Source organism: Dicentrarchus labrax, unplaced genomic scaffold, assembly GCF_905237075.1.
Source record: "Dicentrarchus labrax unplaced genomic scaffold, dlabrax2021, whole genome shotgun sequence".
In the NCBI taxonomy this organism is placed as follows: Eukaryota; Metazoa; Chordata; class Actinopteri; family Moronidae; genus Dicentrarchus; species Dicentrarchus labrax.
The window spans coordinates 9970370-9987806 of NW_026136717.1; the positions used below are offsets into that span (position 1 = coordinate 9970370).

General features: G+C 39.4%; 1 protein-coding gene across 39 annotated transcripts in view; it reads right to left on the reverse strand.

Moving 5' to 3' along the window:
* The window catches only part of LOC127379623 (receptor-type tyrosine-protein phosphatase delta), a 353106-nt gene that overhangs the window by 181049 nt on the left and 154620 nt on the right, over positions 1-17437 (reverse strand). The gene's annotated exons all lie outside the window — the stretch shown is intronic.

Here is a 17437-nt window from a genome sequence, read left to right on the forward strand (position 1 = left end):
TTTCACTGGGATTGATTCAAAACTATACAAGGAAAGCATAATTTGAATGTATATCTAGTTATGTCTTATTGCAAGGTCAGCAATCGATGATTAATGGTTGATTTTGGTTGATATTTCTCACAGGATTGGCTTGATGTGATTTTATTAGCCAAACACCCATTAGTTCCAACCCAGTCGTCTGTGGTGCTTTTAACTCTGTTACACAAAACAGGCTGAACTCGAGGACCATTTAAACAGGACTGCCTCAGTTGGACTGTCAAGCACAGCCTCATTGTTAAAACACCAGAGAACAATGAAATCAGGCCCTTGAGGCAAAAGCTTCATATGCCACTGTGTTGAAATTCAGTTTTTGATTCAGCCCTGTAATAAACTCCCTGCAAAATCTGGACTGCCTTGTAGTCTGACCTACCATAAGGAGGGACACATTTGCTTTCTGTTCTATTCATGCCATGTACGCGGGTGAGTAGGGCGCTTGCCAAAAACAGCCGGCCCTTCGAGGGAGGCATCTGACTGGTGCTTCAACTTTTTTCTTCTCAAAACTTCACAGTACACACACAAACACACACACTTGCCCACACTTTAAGTACATGCACACATGCACAAATAGATGAATACGAAGACACAGTCATTCACAGGTTCCATGACAAATATCACATGTATTTTTGTTGATAAAGAAATAGAAGTATTTACAGAAGGTTGACAGTGGGAAACTGAATGGTGTAGAGATTTGGAGTGTGCACCATGATTTACTAGAGAAACACGTTAAGCATAAGTCGTATGCACAGGACTGCATGCTGCTTATTAAGTGCAAGTGCATTTCACATAATCTTTTAGATAATCACAGTGTTTTTAGGTTACACGATTCAAGAGCTGAGAGTTCATCAAACAAAAATTCTAAAATGACCACCCCAATACAAAGGCGCAAACATACTGTACACATATTCTGCAAATAATCCTATATAGAAGAAGAAATTGGTCTTTGTGTGTTCTGGTGATTGATTTTGAAATTGATTACCAGTGGAAGGTGCAAGGTCTGAATACAGAAGAGGCAACCTGATATAAAGTAATTTATTTCCTCTTTCTGGAAGCACAGGGTACTGTAGCCATACCAAGATCATAGTGCAGCTGTAAGTTCTTACTGTACCCAAGTAAGACTTGTTCAAACATGATGGTGCCCACCTGATATCTCTACACTTGGCTTGAACATCAAGATTACGGAGCTCAAAGTAATAAAAGTGGGAAAGTCAAACACCCCTAGAGTGCACTGTGCCACGTAGAGCTGTTTTCCTAACTATCTTTTTTTTAAAACACAGTTTGTTCTTTCTGTCAGTGTCTGACTCTTTTAGTGACTGATCATTTGGCTCCTCTCTCTGTATACCTTTATTAGTCTTAATAGAATTCCATTCGTTTTGCTTCATCCTTCTTATCATGTGAGCACAGCAGCTGTATCCTTATTTTACTGCCTTGTGTTGCACTTTGGTTCCCATAGAAACCAAGTCCAGCCACCCAGTGGTAGCGAGGGTAGAACACCTTTGTAAGTGTCTTTAAAGTGGTTGGGTTATTATAGATTCTGCTGTACGAGCAGTCTCCTTTTGGACATAATTGCAAGTAATCTGTACTTAGGCAGTGTGTTATATAGTACATCCACGGATGCAATATTTAGATGTATGAAGTGATTTGTGTGAACCTGTGAACATTTATCACCATCAAAGTATAAGCTAAGTATTCATGCACAAGCATGCATGAAAATTAAATTGCATATTTTAATTGTGTAACTCTAAACATATGATTTGTATGGACCACTCTTTTAAATTACATATATTAGAGATTGTTAAACAGATTGTGTAAGTTGTTTTGTACCCCGGGGTGGGATGCATCAGATGCAGGAGTTCTCCTCTTACACCGAATGTACTCAGTGTACTGAGAGAAACAGCTGAAGACTGTAATTGCTTGAGGTGGCATGAAATAATACAATGGCTGAACTCTGAACACATTTTGTGTACATCAAGGTAACCTTTACCCAGAGAGACTGAACATCTAAAGGACTACACCATCTGCTGTGTATAGTTTGCCTTTATAAAATGTCTTCAATACATGGACACACATTTCACTATTTTTACTTTGCTGAGTCACAAAAGCTTGCATAGAATAATCAAACTTGTTGGAACCACTTAAAAATCTGCCAGGTTTAATTTCCAGCTTACTTTTGAATGTGTATTCGTACAAGTTCAAGGTATGATGCTATCAGAGATTTTCAGACACGACTGAAGATGCAATTACATTTTTAATACAGCAGAATAATCTCAAGTCCTGTGCTTTGACAGTGACACATTAGCTATATCAGATTTTATTGATCCCCTCCTTTATGAAGTAAAATTTCACTTAGTGATTTGCATTTGTGGTCGACAAGATTAAATTAAGACCAGAGAAAACTGTCTGTTTTGATTCCATTTATTTCCATCCTTATAATGTGGTCTATTTAGCCTTTTAAGCTGACAATGACCTTTTTTTTCCTTTCTTCTTTTAACTTTACCCTCTCTCTTTGTCTTTCTATCAATCTCTCTATAACTCTAAGTGACTGAGTATGGGGTGAATTTAATGATTTGATGTTAACAGTGAAATGGGTCCTTGGGAGCTTCAATAGCTGAAAAGAGCAACCATTTGGCCAGCGGACCTGCTTGCCTCAGCACTTACAGGCACACGTTTAAATGTTCGGCTTTCACCCGGAATGGCCCACAAGAGGCCTGAAGGGGGTTTGGGGGGAAGCATGGGGGGGGGGGGATGAAGTCCTAGGGAATTGTATGGTCATTCATCACATTAATGAGTCATGTCACTTTATTTACAAAAAGGGGAGACTTTTCTTCCCATGGATGGTCCCTACTATCATGATACGGCATTCTGTTAATGTTGGTTGGCTGGTTGAAGTTAATCGAAAAAGGCAATGTAAGAATTAATCTACAGTAGCCCAGGTAGCCTGCCAAGTCGGCCTGATGGCAGCTGAATATCTTCGTGCTCTGTTATATTATGAAACCAGAGGTACAAATTTGGCTGGGTTTTGGAGATGCAGAAATGGGGCGATTTGGGCTCGGAATCAGCTCCAGTTATTAGGACTTGGGCAAGATTTGGGCCAAAGGCGTCCCATTCATCACACCTGCGGCATTAGTCTGTGCAACCAGCTGTGCCAGATTTAGGTCATGGTTGGGCCAGGAAATTTTGGCTAACTTGGACAAGTAGAAGTCAGGGAGTTTGGTTTGTATAGGAAACTGCCGCTGTATTAATTGTATTTTATGGTTACAGTCATGTTTTTACTATTTTTTTATTCAGTCAGAGACACTTCAAGGAATTCATTACACAATTAGACTTGGTGGAAAAGGCTCTACTCTTTCGGGGAGCTCTCAAGGAATCCAAGCAGCAACACAATTCTGCTGAAGACTAATCCCCCTTAATAAAGATACACAAATATTACACCAACAAATCAGCAACAACAAATAATATAGCAAATAAAGTGGAGGTTGGGATGGTGAAGGGAGCTGTGGCAGAAAAGTGCTCTGGTATGAGTGCATTGGCAGAGTAATTGTGAGAAGTGTGATAATGGCCGTGCTGTACACCTACATAAATATGACTGGACGATACTGGTCAGCCAATAGGCACACAGCTGTGAATGAGCCATTGGTTTGGAAGCATGAATGAAAGAACTGATGCCAATCAGCTAATACAAGCACAACTTCAGTGCCCTGCCTGAACTAAGGCTACGCTCCATTACAGTCGAATAACAGAAATGACGTAGTCCACTTGCATAAAAACAAATAAAATATATGCATAAGTTTAGTGCCCCACATGGACAGGTGGGTGGTAAAAGCTTATGGCCTTAGATCCCATTCCTGCCTGTGGACAATTGTAGATCCACAGTATACAGTGAAACAGCCTGAGTACACTGCTTAAAGTCAAATCTAACAGTCCTGCAAACTCAGGCGCAGTTACTTTTCATATTATATTGTACTGATACCACAAGCTTCCTCCCACGCTTGGGTTGCCTCATGAAAGCTCTAATACAGACAGGGCAGGGAGATTTAAATAGGAGCATGAGGATATTGGAACTATATGACATTTTTCTTTGCAGAGGAAATCCAAATCTGTGATATTACCATTTCAGGGGTGAACAGATTTAAGGCACGATGGGCTGATATATCTCAGGACAGGGTGAAATAGATGAATCTCAAGTTATTTACCCTTTTTAATTGGAAATGTCTGTCACAGGGCAGCAAGCCGAGTCCTCTTCCAAGCCATTATCTGTCTGCCTTGATCATTTGCAGGTATTTTATGGAGAGTGATGTCCTGAGTGTCAACGGTAGCTATTGAATTTATCCCTGTTGGATTTTTATAGGCTTAAAAATACAAATGCTGAGGAGAGAAAAAGCTCACAAAAGGTCAGCTTGTTAATCACATCACTACATTTACTGTTTCACAGATTCGAAGATGACGACTGACAAGATTTTACTGACAGAAATGCCAAATAGTTTAATTTACTTTTAAGCTAAACTCTTAAGTTTGACAACCTCGTGGAGTTTATATGATTAATCTGTCACCAGTTGAACATCAAACATACTTTTGTGACTAGCTAACTAGAAATAACTATTATCCCTCAACAGGGGTCTGAGCTGTGTTTTTGATAGACTTAAACAAGCTGTAGGTTCCTTTGAGCAAGCCCTTGGGCTTCACTCATAATTGCTCCCCGGGGTCCTGTCAATAGTTTCTACCTGCTCTTGAGCTCTCATTCCCGGGCTGTCATCCCTGCTGCACTGCCTGTCTGGGCCCCTGAGTGACACAGCAGCGTCACATGATGAGCTCTGTTGAAGGATATCTCTGGCTCCAAAGGAGGACACCACTGGGACACTGCCAGCCAGGTTGATGATGTCACACTGTGACAGCGGCGACTACTTGAGCTCAAAACTGCTGGATGTGGGCTGCCAAGGGATTGCGAGTGTTTATGTGGGGTTGTGCGTTGTGTATGTGTGTGAAACACTCACTAAAATGAGATCCAAATGCATATCCAGGGAAAGTGCCAAACATAGATTTATTTCGCTGTAAGCACAGACACTTTCTTGGACTACACTTCGACTACACTGAGAATCCTCGTACAAAGAAGTGAATGAGCATTCTGTACCAACAAACAATTTAAAGATCTCATCTCTTATTCATACAGCACTGTCTTGACAGCACCAACGTCTCTGCTACAAAAAATATAAGAATAACGACAAGAGCCAAATCACTCCAGTCTGCATTTGTCACAGCAAAAAAGACAGTAGCCGACAAAACCCTGATTTAAGCTCCAGTAGTAGTACAAACGTTATCCACCTCTGAAGCAATCGCTGATGTGTTTTGACTATGACAGTACTAAAAGCAACACTTTTGTTTCAGTGTCACAGACTCTAGCAGCAACACATAAAGGCTCATTTGCACCATCTGCCAGCGGAGGTGACAGGGGCAACTAAGGTGCCAAGGGGCTATTGAAAAAAAAAAGTACAGCTGCCACAATCTACCTGCTCTTCGGCGTTGCCCTCTATGGAATATTTCTTGGTTAAATTGGTCTTTTGGTGGCTTTTGAAGGCCAGTGGTGATGAAAGACTGAGACATTGTGTGCTTGCACACTGTCACAGCAGGGATTAGCTAATGTTCTGAGCTGTTTGCTGTGACAGGAGGTTGTGGGAAAGGTCTGCTTCACTTAGAGTGTGACTGCATTTCACTGCTGCACTGTATAGTGAAGCTAAATGGGCAGTATTTCCAGGAGGGAAGTATGAGAAATCTCAACCACTACTGGATGGATTGCCGTGAAATCTTGCACAAATATTGCCCTGACCGGACGAATCCTAATGACTTTAGTGATCCTCTGACTTTTCCCCTAGTGCCAGTGTGAGGTTTTTAGTAGCACGTCTCTATTTGAAAGAACAGAAGAACATATTCCTGAACTTGCAGATGTACAACTAGACAGCTGTAGACTAATACTGATACTCCAACCCTCTTTTTATCAAACTACTGATGAAGTGAGGGATTCCACTTTGATGGTAATTTAAGCGTAGACATTCTTAGACAAGGATATTTCATGAGGGTTGATTCTGTCCCTTCACATCTCTCTCAGATCTTCCCACTTCCAGAAACTTCCAAACAAAGTTAGTGATCGTTGGTGCAATGTGTCATGCTTCTGACGGTTTGATTGTTTCTGTGTTTTCACATGCAGAGGAGCAGAGAGAAAAAGAAAGCTTCATGTGTTGCTCAAGGTCCTTTTAGATACTCCCCATCCCACATCTCCCTGCACAATTAATTTTATCTTTGGGGTATTATCAAGAGGGAGCCTGGCAAAGCAGCATGACAGAAAAACGGTCCAGAACCCCGAGGCTCAGGGTGGGAATTAATCTGTTTGACAAGATCTCTCACAAACGATTTGCCTGGCTTTCCTTCAGTTGGATGTTGCCACTACCCTGCATATCTGAGGGGGTGAAGAATAAGCATGTTTCAGACATAATGCAGACTGAATCGACTCAAAACGTTGAAGTGAGCAGTGACAGGGTGTTTTTGATGTGTTGGAAACACAAGGAAAAAATGTAACCCTCACAGGTGTTAACAGACATACTGCTATGGGTGTCTTAAGTGAGCATTAGATTGTTCAAATCAACCAAGCAGCCATAATAATGTATTTCTACCATGGTCAGCTGACATTGCCATTATTTGCTCCACAAAGCAGGATTTACTCCTAAATCAAGCTCCCCAAAAATGGTTAGCCTTGTTCTGCTCACGCTTTCAAAACTATTGACATCAAGCAGACGTTTGATGCATTATCTGGGACGCAGAAAATTAATCAAAGTAATGATTGAATAATTATCTCAAGTGCAATTAATTAAACATGCCAATGAACTCATCTTGAACAGCTGTCCTAGCTTCACCACTTAATCACTTGTGAGAATTACCAAACACAAATGGAGGACGCTGAGTGCATGCAATAATCTCTGCAAAGTGCATTGTTTACAAACAGTAATTAATATCACACCGTGTATTAGCAGGCTAAGTGACTGCAGTGCACTTCTATAATTGTACCACAGAGAGTTGGGTTTCTTCCCCACTCTTGCCTCAGACACCTCTTGTTAAGACTGCAGACAGATTGTAAGACTCAGTGCTGATGTTATACACCACGTTCTAAAAATTCACATATATTTACAGTGTTTTGATTCGGTATTTTGTGGCTGCTGTGGTGCCTTTTTAAAATGCCAAAAACACATCATCCTTCATTGCAAAATCTATGATTTAACCTACTGAATGTCCTGGACACCATTAACCTGATAATTCATGCTCAACTCAATTTCTACCCACATACTGTGAAATGGATTTATTTTATGTTTCTGTCTGAGAATGTGAAATAGTTCCCACTATATTTGTTGGCAAAGAGCTGCCTAAAAGTGTCAGTGAGCTCCCTTAGTGTCTCTTGAAGGGATAGTTGTGACCACGCCAATGTGGGAGTCTGTGGCATTCTACGATGAGGTAATTTCGGGCATCACATATACAGCTTTCATGGTCCGTGGAGCCTGACAGTCACAGCGGACTCCAGGAAATGGTCTGTGTGGTTCTGACATATGAGGGATCTATCTTCAACAGACTAGCGTCTGGAAACAGGAATTAAGATTGACATCAAGTGGCACTAGGCACCAGACAGCATAAAAATGAACTGTAGAACAGTCACTAACACTTCAGATATGGCCATTTATGAGTCAAAGTTATGGTTTACTGATTACAATAATATTACAGATCTGCAGCTTAGTTCAGCACAATGGACTATTGTATTATAACATACATGCAATATTATAATATCTGTAATCACATGCACTTATTATAACTTACATAAAATGGTGCTATTGTCATTAGAATATAAAACCATTGTAGGATTCTGAATATAAAAAAGGATAATTAGCATATTCATTATGATTTTAATATATTTCACAGTACTGTACATTTCATAGAGGACTGTACCATCAGAGCACAAGTGAGATACTACAGTAATTAAAATAAGCTTAGTGCAAACTGTGTGACTTACTGCTTTTTCCCTTCTGAACTTCAAATTTCACATGTATAACGACAACATAGAAAATGAAGTGCCTCAGAGGCAAAGTAAGAGATAATAAAATACAAAGGCGGTGGTCTTTCGAACACTGTGACAGACAAAGGTTACCTTTTAATTAATATAAAGCTGTGTATTCTCTTTGTGTACAAAGTGTACATAATGTGTACACATTAATGAAAAAAGAACAAAATTATTGTCTGGAGCTATCGCTGCTTTACCTGGCCTACTCATAATCACCTACCTGTAGGCTGATATTGAAACACCTTATGTCTAATCCATGGAAGTGCACTGAGACTCTCAAAATAGTTTATTTTAAGCGGTGAAAATTCAAGTTTATTGGTAAGATGAGGTTAAAAATCGGCTACAAATTCATACTGTGCTATTTGTATATAACTTTTTGAGTGTTGTTTTATTCTATCATGACATTTTCTTTCAAGCGCATTTCTCTTGAAGATGTGTGAGAAATAAAAACTGGATAAAAATAACACTGCTAGGGCACCAGACATAAACCTGACTTTTGAGCCACATTGCCTTCATGTAAAATGTCACCAACTTTATCAATGAATGTGTGGGAAGGCAATTATCTTGAATACTTTCTGTAGTAGAACTCTGTGGACTTGTGAAAAAGACAATTTGCAATGAAGGATTGCAATAGGCCTTTTATCATCCTTGTGTTGTTGCAACACAATTGTTGAAACCGTTGTAGTTTAATCTTTTCCTCTTTGTTGCCATTTTCCTGCTTATTTTTCTGTATGTCTTTGTATCCATGTATTTATGTCACGCTGGCAAGTACTCTTAATAGCTTCAAGAAATTACAGATTTTGACTGGGTTAAAAAGTAAGTTTAAAGTACAAACTAATTTTGCTGCTTGTCACAAGCAAAACATCCAGTCACTTTGATCATTTTATTGTTTGTCCCAGCAGAGTGCTTTGTTGGAATCGATTTCCCTCCAGTATAATTGGTGTCATGCCTGGTTTGGCTAAATAAGCCGTTACACCACAAGATACTCTGGCAAACTAAAAGGGCATTGCTGACACTTTGCTTAAGAATATACTGAACAATTACAATGACAAAAAAGGTTTTCAGGCATTATACTGTACAAAACTCTTAGAACAACTGGTAGTAGTATTAATAGGAATTACTCACGCTCAGTTTCCGAATCTCTTTTTTTCTCTGTGATTTTAAGGTTATTGTGCATTACATTGTTGACCATTATATTTGCTTTCAGTAGTCTTGTTTCCCCTGCTCTCTTTTCCAGTTCAGCATGGTTCATGTAACATTCAGATCATGAATGGCAATAACAGCAAATGTTATTGCCAGTTACCAAATTCTGCAATATATCATCGTTTTAACTTATGTGTTTTTAGCAGACTTTTACTGTAATTGAAGCGCATTACCACAAAATGGGTTCACCTCTGATCATTCAGTCATGCTCAGTGAAAATCTGTAAAACCCCAATTCACTGTCAGCTATCTGGAGGAGCTTAATGTATTTTTGTTAACAGAAAAGTACAAGGTTAAAAGGTTAATATCTGGCAGGGACTACAATTCTCTATGCCATTGTAGCAGCGCATCCTCTCTCTCTCTCTCTCTCGCTCTCTCTCATTCATTCTTTCAAATTGTGTTATTGTGTGAGTGCACACTCACACAGATGCACGCACGCACGCACGCACGCACGCACGCACACACACACACACATACACACACACACACACGCACACACACACTCATGGTACTCTCTCTCCTCCCCTCAGTGTACAAGTTGCAGCAGAGCCATCCATCCAAACCCACAGACCATGAAATTAGGTTAAGACGTAAGGCTGTGAATGACACAGGTGTGGATACAAATGAGAACATCCGAATGAAGGAGTACAGATCCAAGACGGCTGATACTGTAGTCGTTATAGGCATTCAAAATTATATTTCACAGCTTCCTCCTTCATTTTACTTAGCCCACTTTTCCTGTTGTGTATTAGTGGTCAGGACAGGGCATTAGCATACATGCTGGGATGCTGTGCGTAAGGATATTAGGAGCTCTGTCATATTCCAAATCTCATTTCCCATAGAAAACTTTTAAGTCGCTCAAGCTTGTCTACACTCCTCTGCTCCCTTGTATAAATCAGAGCATTACTTTTCTTACGTTTTCCTTTCTTAAGTACATTCAGATATTCAAACTCTACAGTCTTGTTTTTTGTAATAATTTCCCTCCATGTACGACTAAGATTTAACAAGTGACAAGCACAATGGCAATAATTGTAACTCTTTTTTAGGACAATCTCAATATACTAACCGTATTGACAGACAGAACTCTGGTGTTAGGCAATTCTGCTAAACCCGGGATTCAAGATAATGCTTTTTTGCCTAATTCTAAAATGAATTATTCCCACAATAGGTATATGGGTACAGTTAGGCATCTAAAACTAAAGATTGTCATTATGGTTAAAAAAGCCAATATTAATTCTTGGTTGTAGATTGAATATGAACTCACACCAACTTAAACATACCTTTTGCCTCACTATAAAAACATAATTAGTTTTCCATCAGGTAAGATACCTGACGATTATAAGGTGCTTTAAGTGATACAAAACCAACAAATTTATTTTCATATTAATTAGTTTGTAAAACAGACATCATCCCATAATTGGTCAAGTTTTCATACTAGAAGAATTGGAATTGAAAAGATTTAACATATGCAGTGCCACAAGGCTCCAAATTAGGGCCTTATTTATTATATATTTTGTTTCTGCTGGGGTGAAACACATCGAGCAGGATCGTTGTCAGGTGATGGCAGAATTATATCGCCGTCCAGCACCTGTATCATATAATATTATTTTGTTATTTTATTCAATTATCTTAACTATCCATGTGAAATAGCAGACAGTTGGTTTTAGAGAACCTGAAAGATTTTAAAAAATGTACTAAAGACTTGAACACCATTATGTGCAATAGGGAGATTGATTGATGGTAAGGATTAATGGAAGAATATTGTGTCAAGTGGTCTGACTATTCCAAATTTGATTATCATGCTGGTGGGTTTATAACTGCAATAGGAAATTAATTGTAGTCAAGAATTACAATTAGTTAAAAGGGATTGCATACAGGCAAGTTGATAAAGGTGAGGTTACGTAAATGATTTAAAATTGTGGTAGTGACTTGGCAAGCCTACACTACATGCACAGGCCTTTTCAAAGAGCACTGATGGCAAACACCCAATCATCTCGACTTTGGAACAGGCAGCCATAATAGAGTTTATTCTATGTATAGTGGAGACGTGTAACTCTTCTCTCTATATCCCATCTTTTTTATTTTGCTCTCACATAATACAGAAAAAGATTCTGACAAGACAAACAATCACAGTGTGGTTAAACCGTCAGATTTGTTATCAAAGTGCTGTAGAAAGGGTCACAGCTTTTGAAAGCAACCACATATAGAGCTGGTAATGTGAGAGCACAACATTGACTATTGCTTTTACTATAATAGGTATTGACCTGTGCATCAGTGAGGATCTGCTGATGTCTGCAGTCCTTCAAACCCCACTGAGTTCAAACATGAAAAGTTTCTACTCCAATCACCAAAGGTCTACATTGATACAAAAGACTGCTGAGCACTTTAAAGGGAATGAAATATGTGCAATGGTGAATGTGATATCAGCTGAATCTGATTTTGATTGATAGGCCCTTTGGGGCCATGTGGGGTGCATGAAAGAGAGAGTCAAGAATGAATTTGCCAACTAATGATCCTTTCCGTTTCTGAATTATGTTTAACCTGGGTATTCAAGATACCATGACAGCGAGAATGAGGGAGTGGAAGTGTGAGTGGAATTGGAATGCCAATCAAGATAAACAAACCCTATACACTACTTCACGGGATTAACTAATTGCATTGGAAGGCAGAGAAGTAATTAACTTCAGTACACTCTACATGCGTTTATATACAGTCTAAACAAAGATACAATGCCAATATAGTTCTCTACATGGCCTAGGATGCACAGTTAGTATGAAATGAATAGACGTTAATGGTAAACCAGCTCATTTAATGTGTCAGCTGTGCTTGTTTACACACAAACACAAAGACACACAGACACACACACACACACACACACACACACACACACACACACACACACACACACACACACATATAATACACAAGCACTTGTGGGATGCCAAAGGGTCAAGTGGTTTTCAATGTGTGTGTATGAAAAGTCCTGACGCTAGCTAATATTTCCTGATGTGTTCTTTTTATTTGCATACTGTGTGCTGCCTCAGCCAGCTCCTATTGTCAGAGCTTTCCATTTGAATGTCAACACTATTATTACAGCAGGTGATGCAACAGCAGGTGTCTCTCTGCCTGTCTGTCTCGTATCACCTGTCTGTCCCTCGTGTCTCAGTGCTCCTCTCCCAGATTCTCCTGCTTTCCTTCCCTCTCCGTTTTGTTTAACAGCTATCATCATGTGTCTGCAAAATGGAATCCACTTGGAATCCACTTTTTCTACCCCTTGCAAGCGTCTCTATTTTTCCAGGCTTGACATTCTACCAATCTTTCCCACTCACTCTGACTGTAATGGGTGAAACGGAGAAAGCTTCTTGTTGCTGTCTTGTCTCTCTTTTTTTATTGTTTACAGCTGAAGCCCTGACAGTGTTGCTTCTGACTAGCTTGGGGAAAATGGACACTTTGACATTTCACACCCTGAAATGTGGCAGCGCATGGTATTACTTGTAAACACTGTTCATTACTGCCTTGACAGTTGATGACCAAGATTCAACCTTCCTGCACCTGCCTCTGCCAAGACTGCACACAAACGGGACTTTCTAACTTCAAGATGTTCGGCGCAATCAAAGCTGAGAGGCTGTGTTCTTTTCGATTTTCTTATCCTGTGCACTTCTGTCTCCTTGTCCTTACTTTCAACCATATAATCAAGTGCACTTTATTGCTGTCATGTCTGCATAGGTCTGACTATGTTTTTAACTTGGGCTTCATTGATGTTGAGAGACTTGATACTGTGGACATAAAGCATCAGGGATTTGGAAATGGGATGGAAAAGATGATAGATTACCTTTTAGAACAAAGAGAGTGGCTAAATAAATAGTTAAGAAGAATTTGACTTGTAGCCATGGTTTAGTAATAAGAAAACTATATGAACAGTAGCAATAAAGGTTAAATCAATTTGTATGCCACATCTGTCACTAAAATATATATCCTTTAATATAAAGTTGCCATCATCAAGTCTAAATTTCCTGTCAAAAGCAATATAGATTTCAGGATAAGTCTTTCATTTTAGGCCTATCTATAAGTCAGTTAACTTTCTGCTTGAATTCATTGGGAAATGTTTCATGAGCTTGTAAAATTGAATAGTAAAAGTGAAAAAAAATCCTTTAATATCTCCACATTGGAGTATGTGTTCTACCAGATGATTAAGACTGCAGCTGCAATTATGACACGGCTGTAAAAGGCTTGTTCTTATATTATACACAGAGTGAGATTTAGCTTCAGGTCAAGTGCTTCTGTACTTCCTTGTTCAAACTGGATCCATAATTCATTGCTCATTCATTAAGGCATTGCTTTTTTCAGTTTGTTCAGTATGCCATTTTAAGTCAGCCTAGATTTGGCAAGCAGTCTTTAATGAATCTGAAGTGGCGTGGATTGCTTAGAGACTATCACTCCTTCATGATTTACAAGAGGGAGTAAGGTGATTTCATTTTCTTATACATTTTAATCTGCCCCTCAGCTGAGGTTCACAGCTGTTTGCTATGCTTACAGAAACACTGTAGACTACAAAACATGACCAAATGATCCCAAAGCAAATGAGATTTTAGTAAGGTTTTAGTGAGATTGGTTCAAGAAGTCCTTGCCAATCTGAGATAATATTGAGAGATTGTACAGAGTATGACAGAATCAACACTTGTCAAATTGTGAGGATAAGCTCTTGTTGTGGACACAGTTTTCTATTCTAAGACCCGGTATACTGCCTTTTGGCCCTATAAACAAAGGGAGTCACATGGTTCATGATCAATTTCAACCAATCAAAGAGAAAATCAGGGTTTAAAGTGTTCAAACATCTGTTCCCAAGATGCTTTGTTTATTAACAGTTATTGCAGTCTTTGTACAAGAATTTGTCATTTTCTTTTAGAGTGGCCAAAAATAGAATATTGTGACTGTGTTTGTATTCAATATTTAATGTTTTTTTTAGATTAGATTTATTCACACAGTATTCCCTTGATCGGCACATTGATCGGCACCTAATTTAGGTTTGGTACAGATTATTAACCATAGTTAATTAGGCCTAGTATTATTGGTCAGGACAGATATTGGAACCAAGGCTACCCTGCTGCAAGGCTCGGTCATAGTTTGCATTGTATTGATGGTTAGGTTAAAATCTATGCAATACAATATATAAAATACAGTGATTAACAGACACTGTGTGCAATTATGTTGTTTACACTATTGCATATACAAATCTGATGTATTTGTTCAGATGAGCAAAATATTGTGAGTGTTAATTATGCAAATTGTATATTTATGGATGAGCTTTGAGATTTAAATAATAGATTGACCATGAATCACTTAGCCCTCATGCTAGCATGAACCAATGATGTAACCAATAACCAATCAACAAAGTGCTTTGTTGAAATCATCTGTAGCTGAACATGATTCAGAGTCCCTGCAAGAGCAGAATGTTGCCAGAGAGTGTGTGAATTTTGGAAATTATTCTCCCATCAGATATTTTATTTCTATCTTGCACCTCTGTAACATTCAAATTCAACAACTAGGAAGAGGTGATTTGAGCATAATTATAGGTCTTGTGCAATATGGTATATAAAATGATTTTACAGTAATAAACCTAAAGGAGGAGTTTTTATATGTTATGTAAATATATGCTTTAATTTTACCTTTGACATCACTGGATAGGCATACACCAGCTTTCGCACAATTCTGCTTTATTACATTCTGTGTCATCATACTTGCAAATACCAAGAACAAAGACATGGCATAAAAAAAATACACAATATATAAAGAAAGAAATCCACAGGTTGAGTCTGTATGATTATCTGGTAGAAGTATTTCATTTCACAATTTTGCCCTTGAAACTATATGTTTAATGTGTGCCTATGCCATAAATGTCTGACAGATGAGTTTCATCACTGCAGAGATGAGGAATTCATTTAAGCATGTTAATATGATTGTCTCTAATATCATTCATATTGGCAAAATTTCCAGTTCAGCAGCTGAATATTCTCATATCCGGTGGGACTGGGGAATGTGTCTTTTTCTTCCCAAAGAGGCAACAGCAATATTGCATGTCTTTTGAGTTTATGCAAAGCATTTCCCATTTTCCTCCAACAGCACTCACTCAGAGCAGCCATGGCAAATATCATTAAATGCCCTGCTAACACACTACCCCCTCTACACACTCACACATGTGCACAAACAAACATACGTACAAAACCACCTCTCCCTTCTCTCTACCCATACTCATTTTTCCCTTCTATTTCTTCCTGGCTATCACTCAGTGACAGTGCACGAGGGAAAGAGTGCATTGATCTGCCAAAGTGAGCAGCCATTTCACAGGGCGAGTCTGCACAGCGCTGCTGTCCCTGAATGGGAATTGCTCATTTCACCTGGCCGCCTTACCTATAGCAGACTACTGGGAAGCCCTGCTAGAGAGAGACAGAGGGAGGGGGGTGCAGGAGTCAGGGCCCTGGTCAGGGCTTGGCAGGTGGCAGATAAGAGTTCCTCATGCTGCTCCTGCATGCACTTAACGCTGCTGCTGGAGCTCAGCCTCTCTCTGTCTTTCACACACTCGCACACACATACCCATAGCTTTTTCTCCGCACATGTGAGGCACTAATAATAACTTTGGCGTTCTGGTGAGTCAGCCTTCTTTCCTCAGGCAAGGATAAAAGTAAAACATGGTGCCTTTATTGAGTCTGAAATCACTAACTGTGGAATTCCCAGAACAGGGCTTTAGCCCAGCCTGTATTCCATTCACTGCCAAGATGCCATGTGTCCACAAGATCTAATATTGTGTCCAGAGCAGGTGCTGATAGACTGATAAACAAGCCAGTGAACTATTTATGACATTCACATGGACAACATACAGTAGAGGAAATAGTAGTTATGTAGATGAAATAATTGGGTAATTTCCATTCCAGTATGGGCTGTGTATCAGCCAGGTGACAAAATAACATTTTCAACATGTACCATGGCCAATTATTGCATTGTTTCCAACATCAGATATTTCATATACCAACCTTGTCTGTGCAATTAAGTTTATATACTACTTGTTTTGCCAATTTTTCTGCCTGGTTGGGGTGGACTGTGGATATACAAGGTGCAGGACTGGAGGTCAGAGTTCACACTCTGAGTAAGTATTGCAATATGCAATCTCACCACTAGATGCCTCTTCATACTACAGACTGGTCCTTTAAGTTGCAATAAGTAGATATTGTATTGCAAGAGCCGATATAGCCGGGAATACAAAATAAATATTTTGTTAGTGATTGCTTTTACGTTCCATATGAACATTTTGCAAATGTGCACATATGTCCATTAAAGACATATTCATTATTTATTCATCTGAGACAATGTTGCATATAAATTGAATGTTTACACATTCAATTTAAACTCAACCAAAACCATGGCAGAGAACTGAATTTTGTTCATAAAGCTTACAGAATTGAAAAATGACATTTCATTCCAAATCAATGTGGCGTTGTAAGTCTGGATAAGTCTCCCATAGGATTCACATCATTATCATTCTCATCAAACCGTTCCATGACCCCTAGTGTCCTGAAAGCATCTGGATTTGTCATGTTTTTCTACTGGTCTTTATATAAACACCAATGTTTTGGGGTTTTTTTGTGTTGTAATTTGGATCAAATGACCCTTTAAATAAAGTCCAACCACAATGTGACATATGATCACGTCATGTCAACCAAATCCGTCACTGCCAAACTTAACTTGCATATAAGTGGAGCCTTCAGCCTTCCGGTATCTGACTCACCTCTCCGACAGCGCCCTCCCCACTACCCCTCCACCTCCCCATCCTTCATGTGTCCGAAACACATTCCATCCAGCCACTTCATTCCCCCACTTCATCCTTCACATGTTCTCAAATTTATTTCTCTCTATCTCTCTACCCTGGTCAGCCCACTTCCCTCCCTCCATCTAGCCTATCTCTCTGCTGCTCTCCTTGCTCAGTGACAGTCTCATCACACTCTATCAATCAGGCTTGTGAGGCCCGGGCGCAGTGCAGCACAGCAGCGCACAGTCCTAGTCTGGTCCCATCAGTGCCAGTCAGTCTCCCTCACTCTCTCAGTCACTTTAAAAA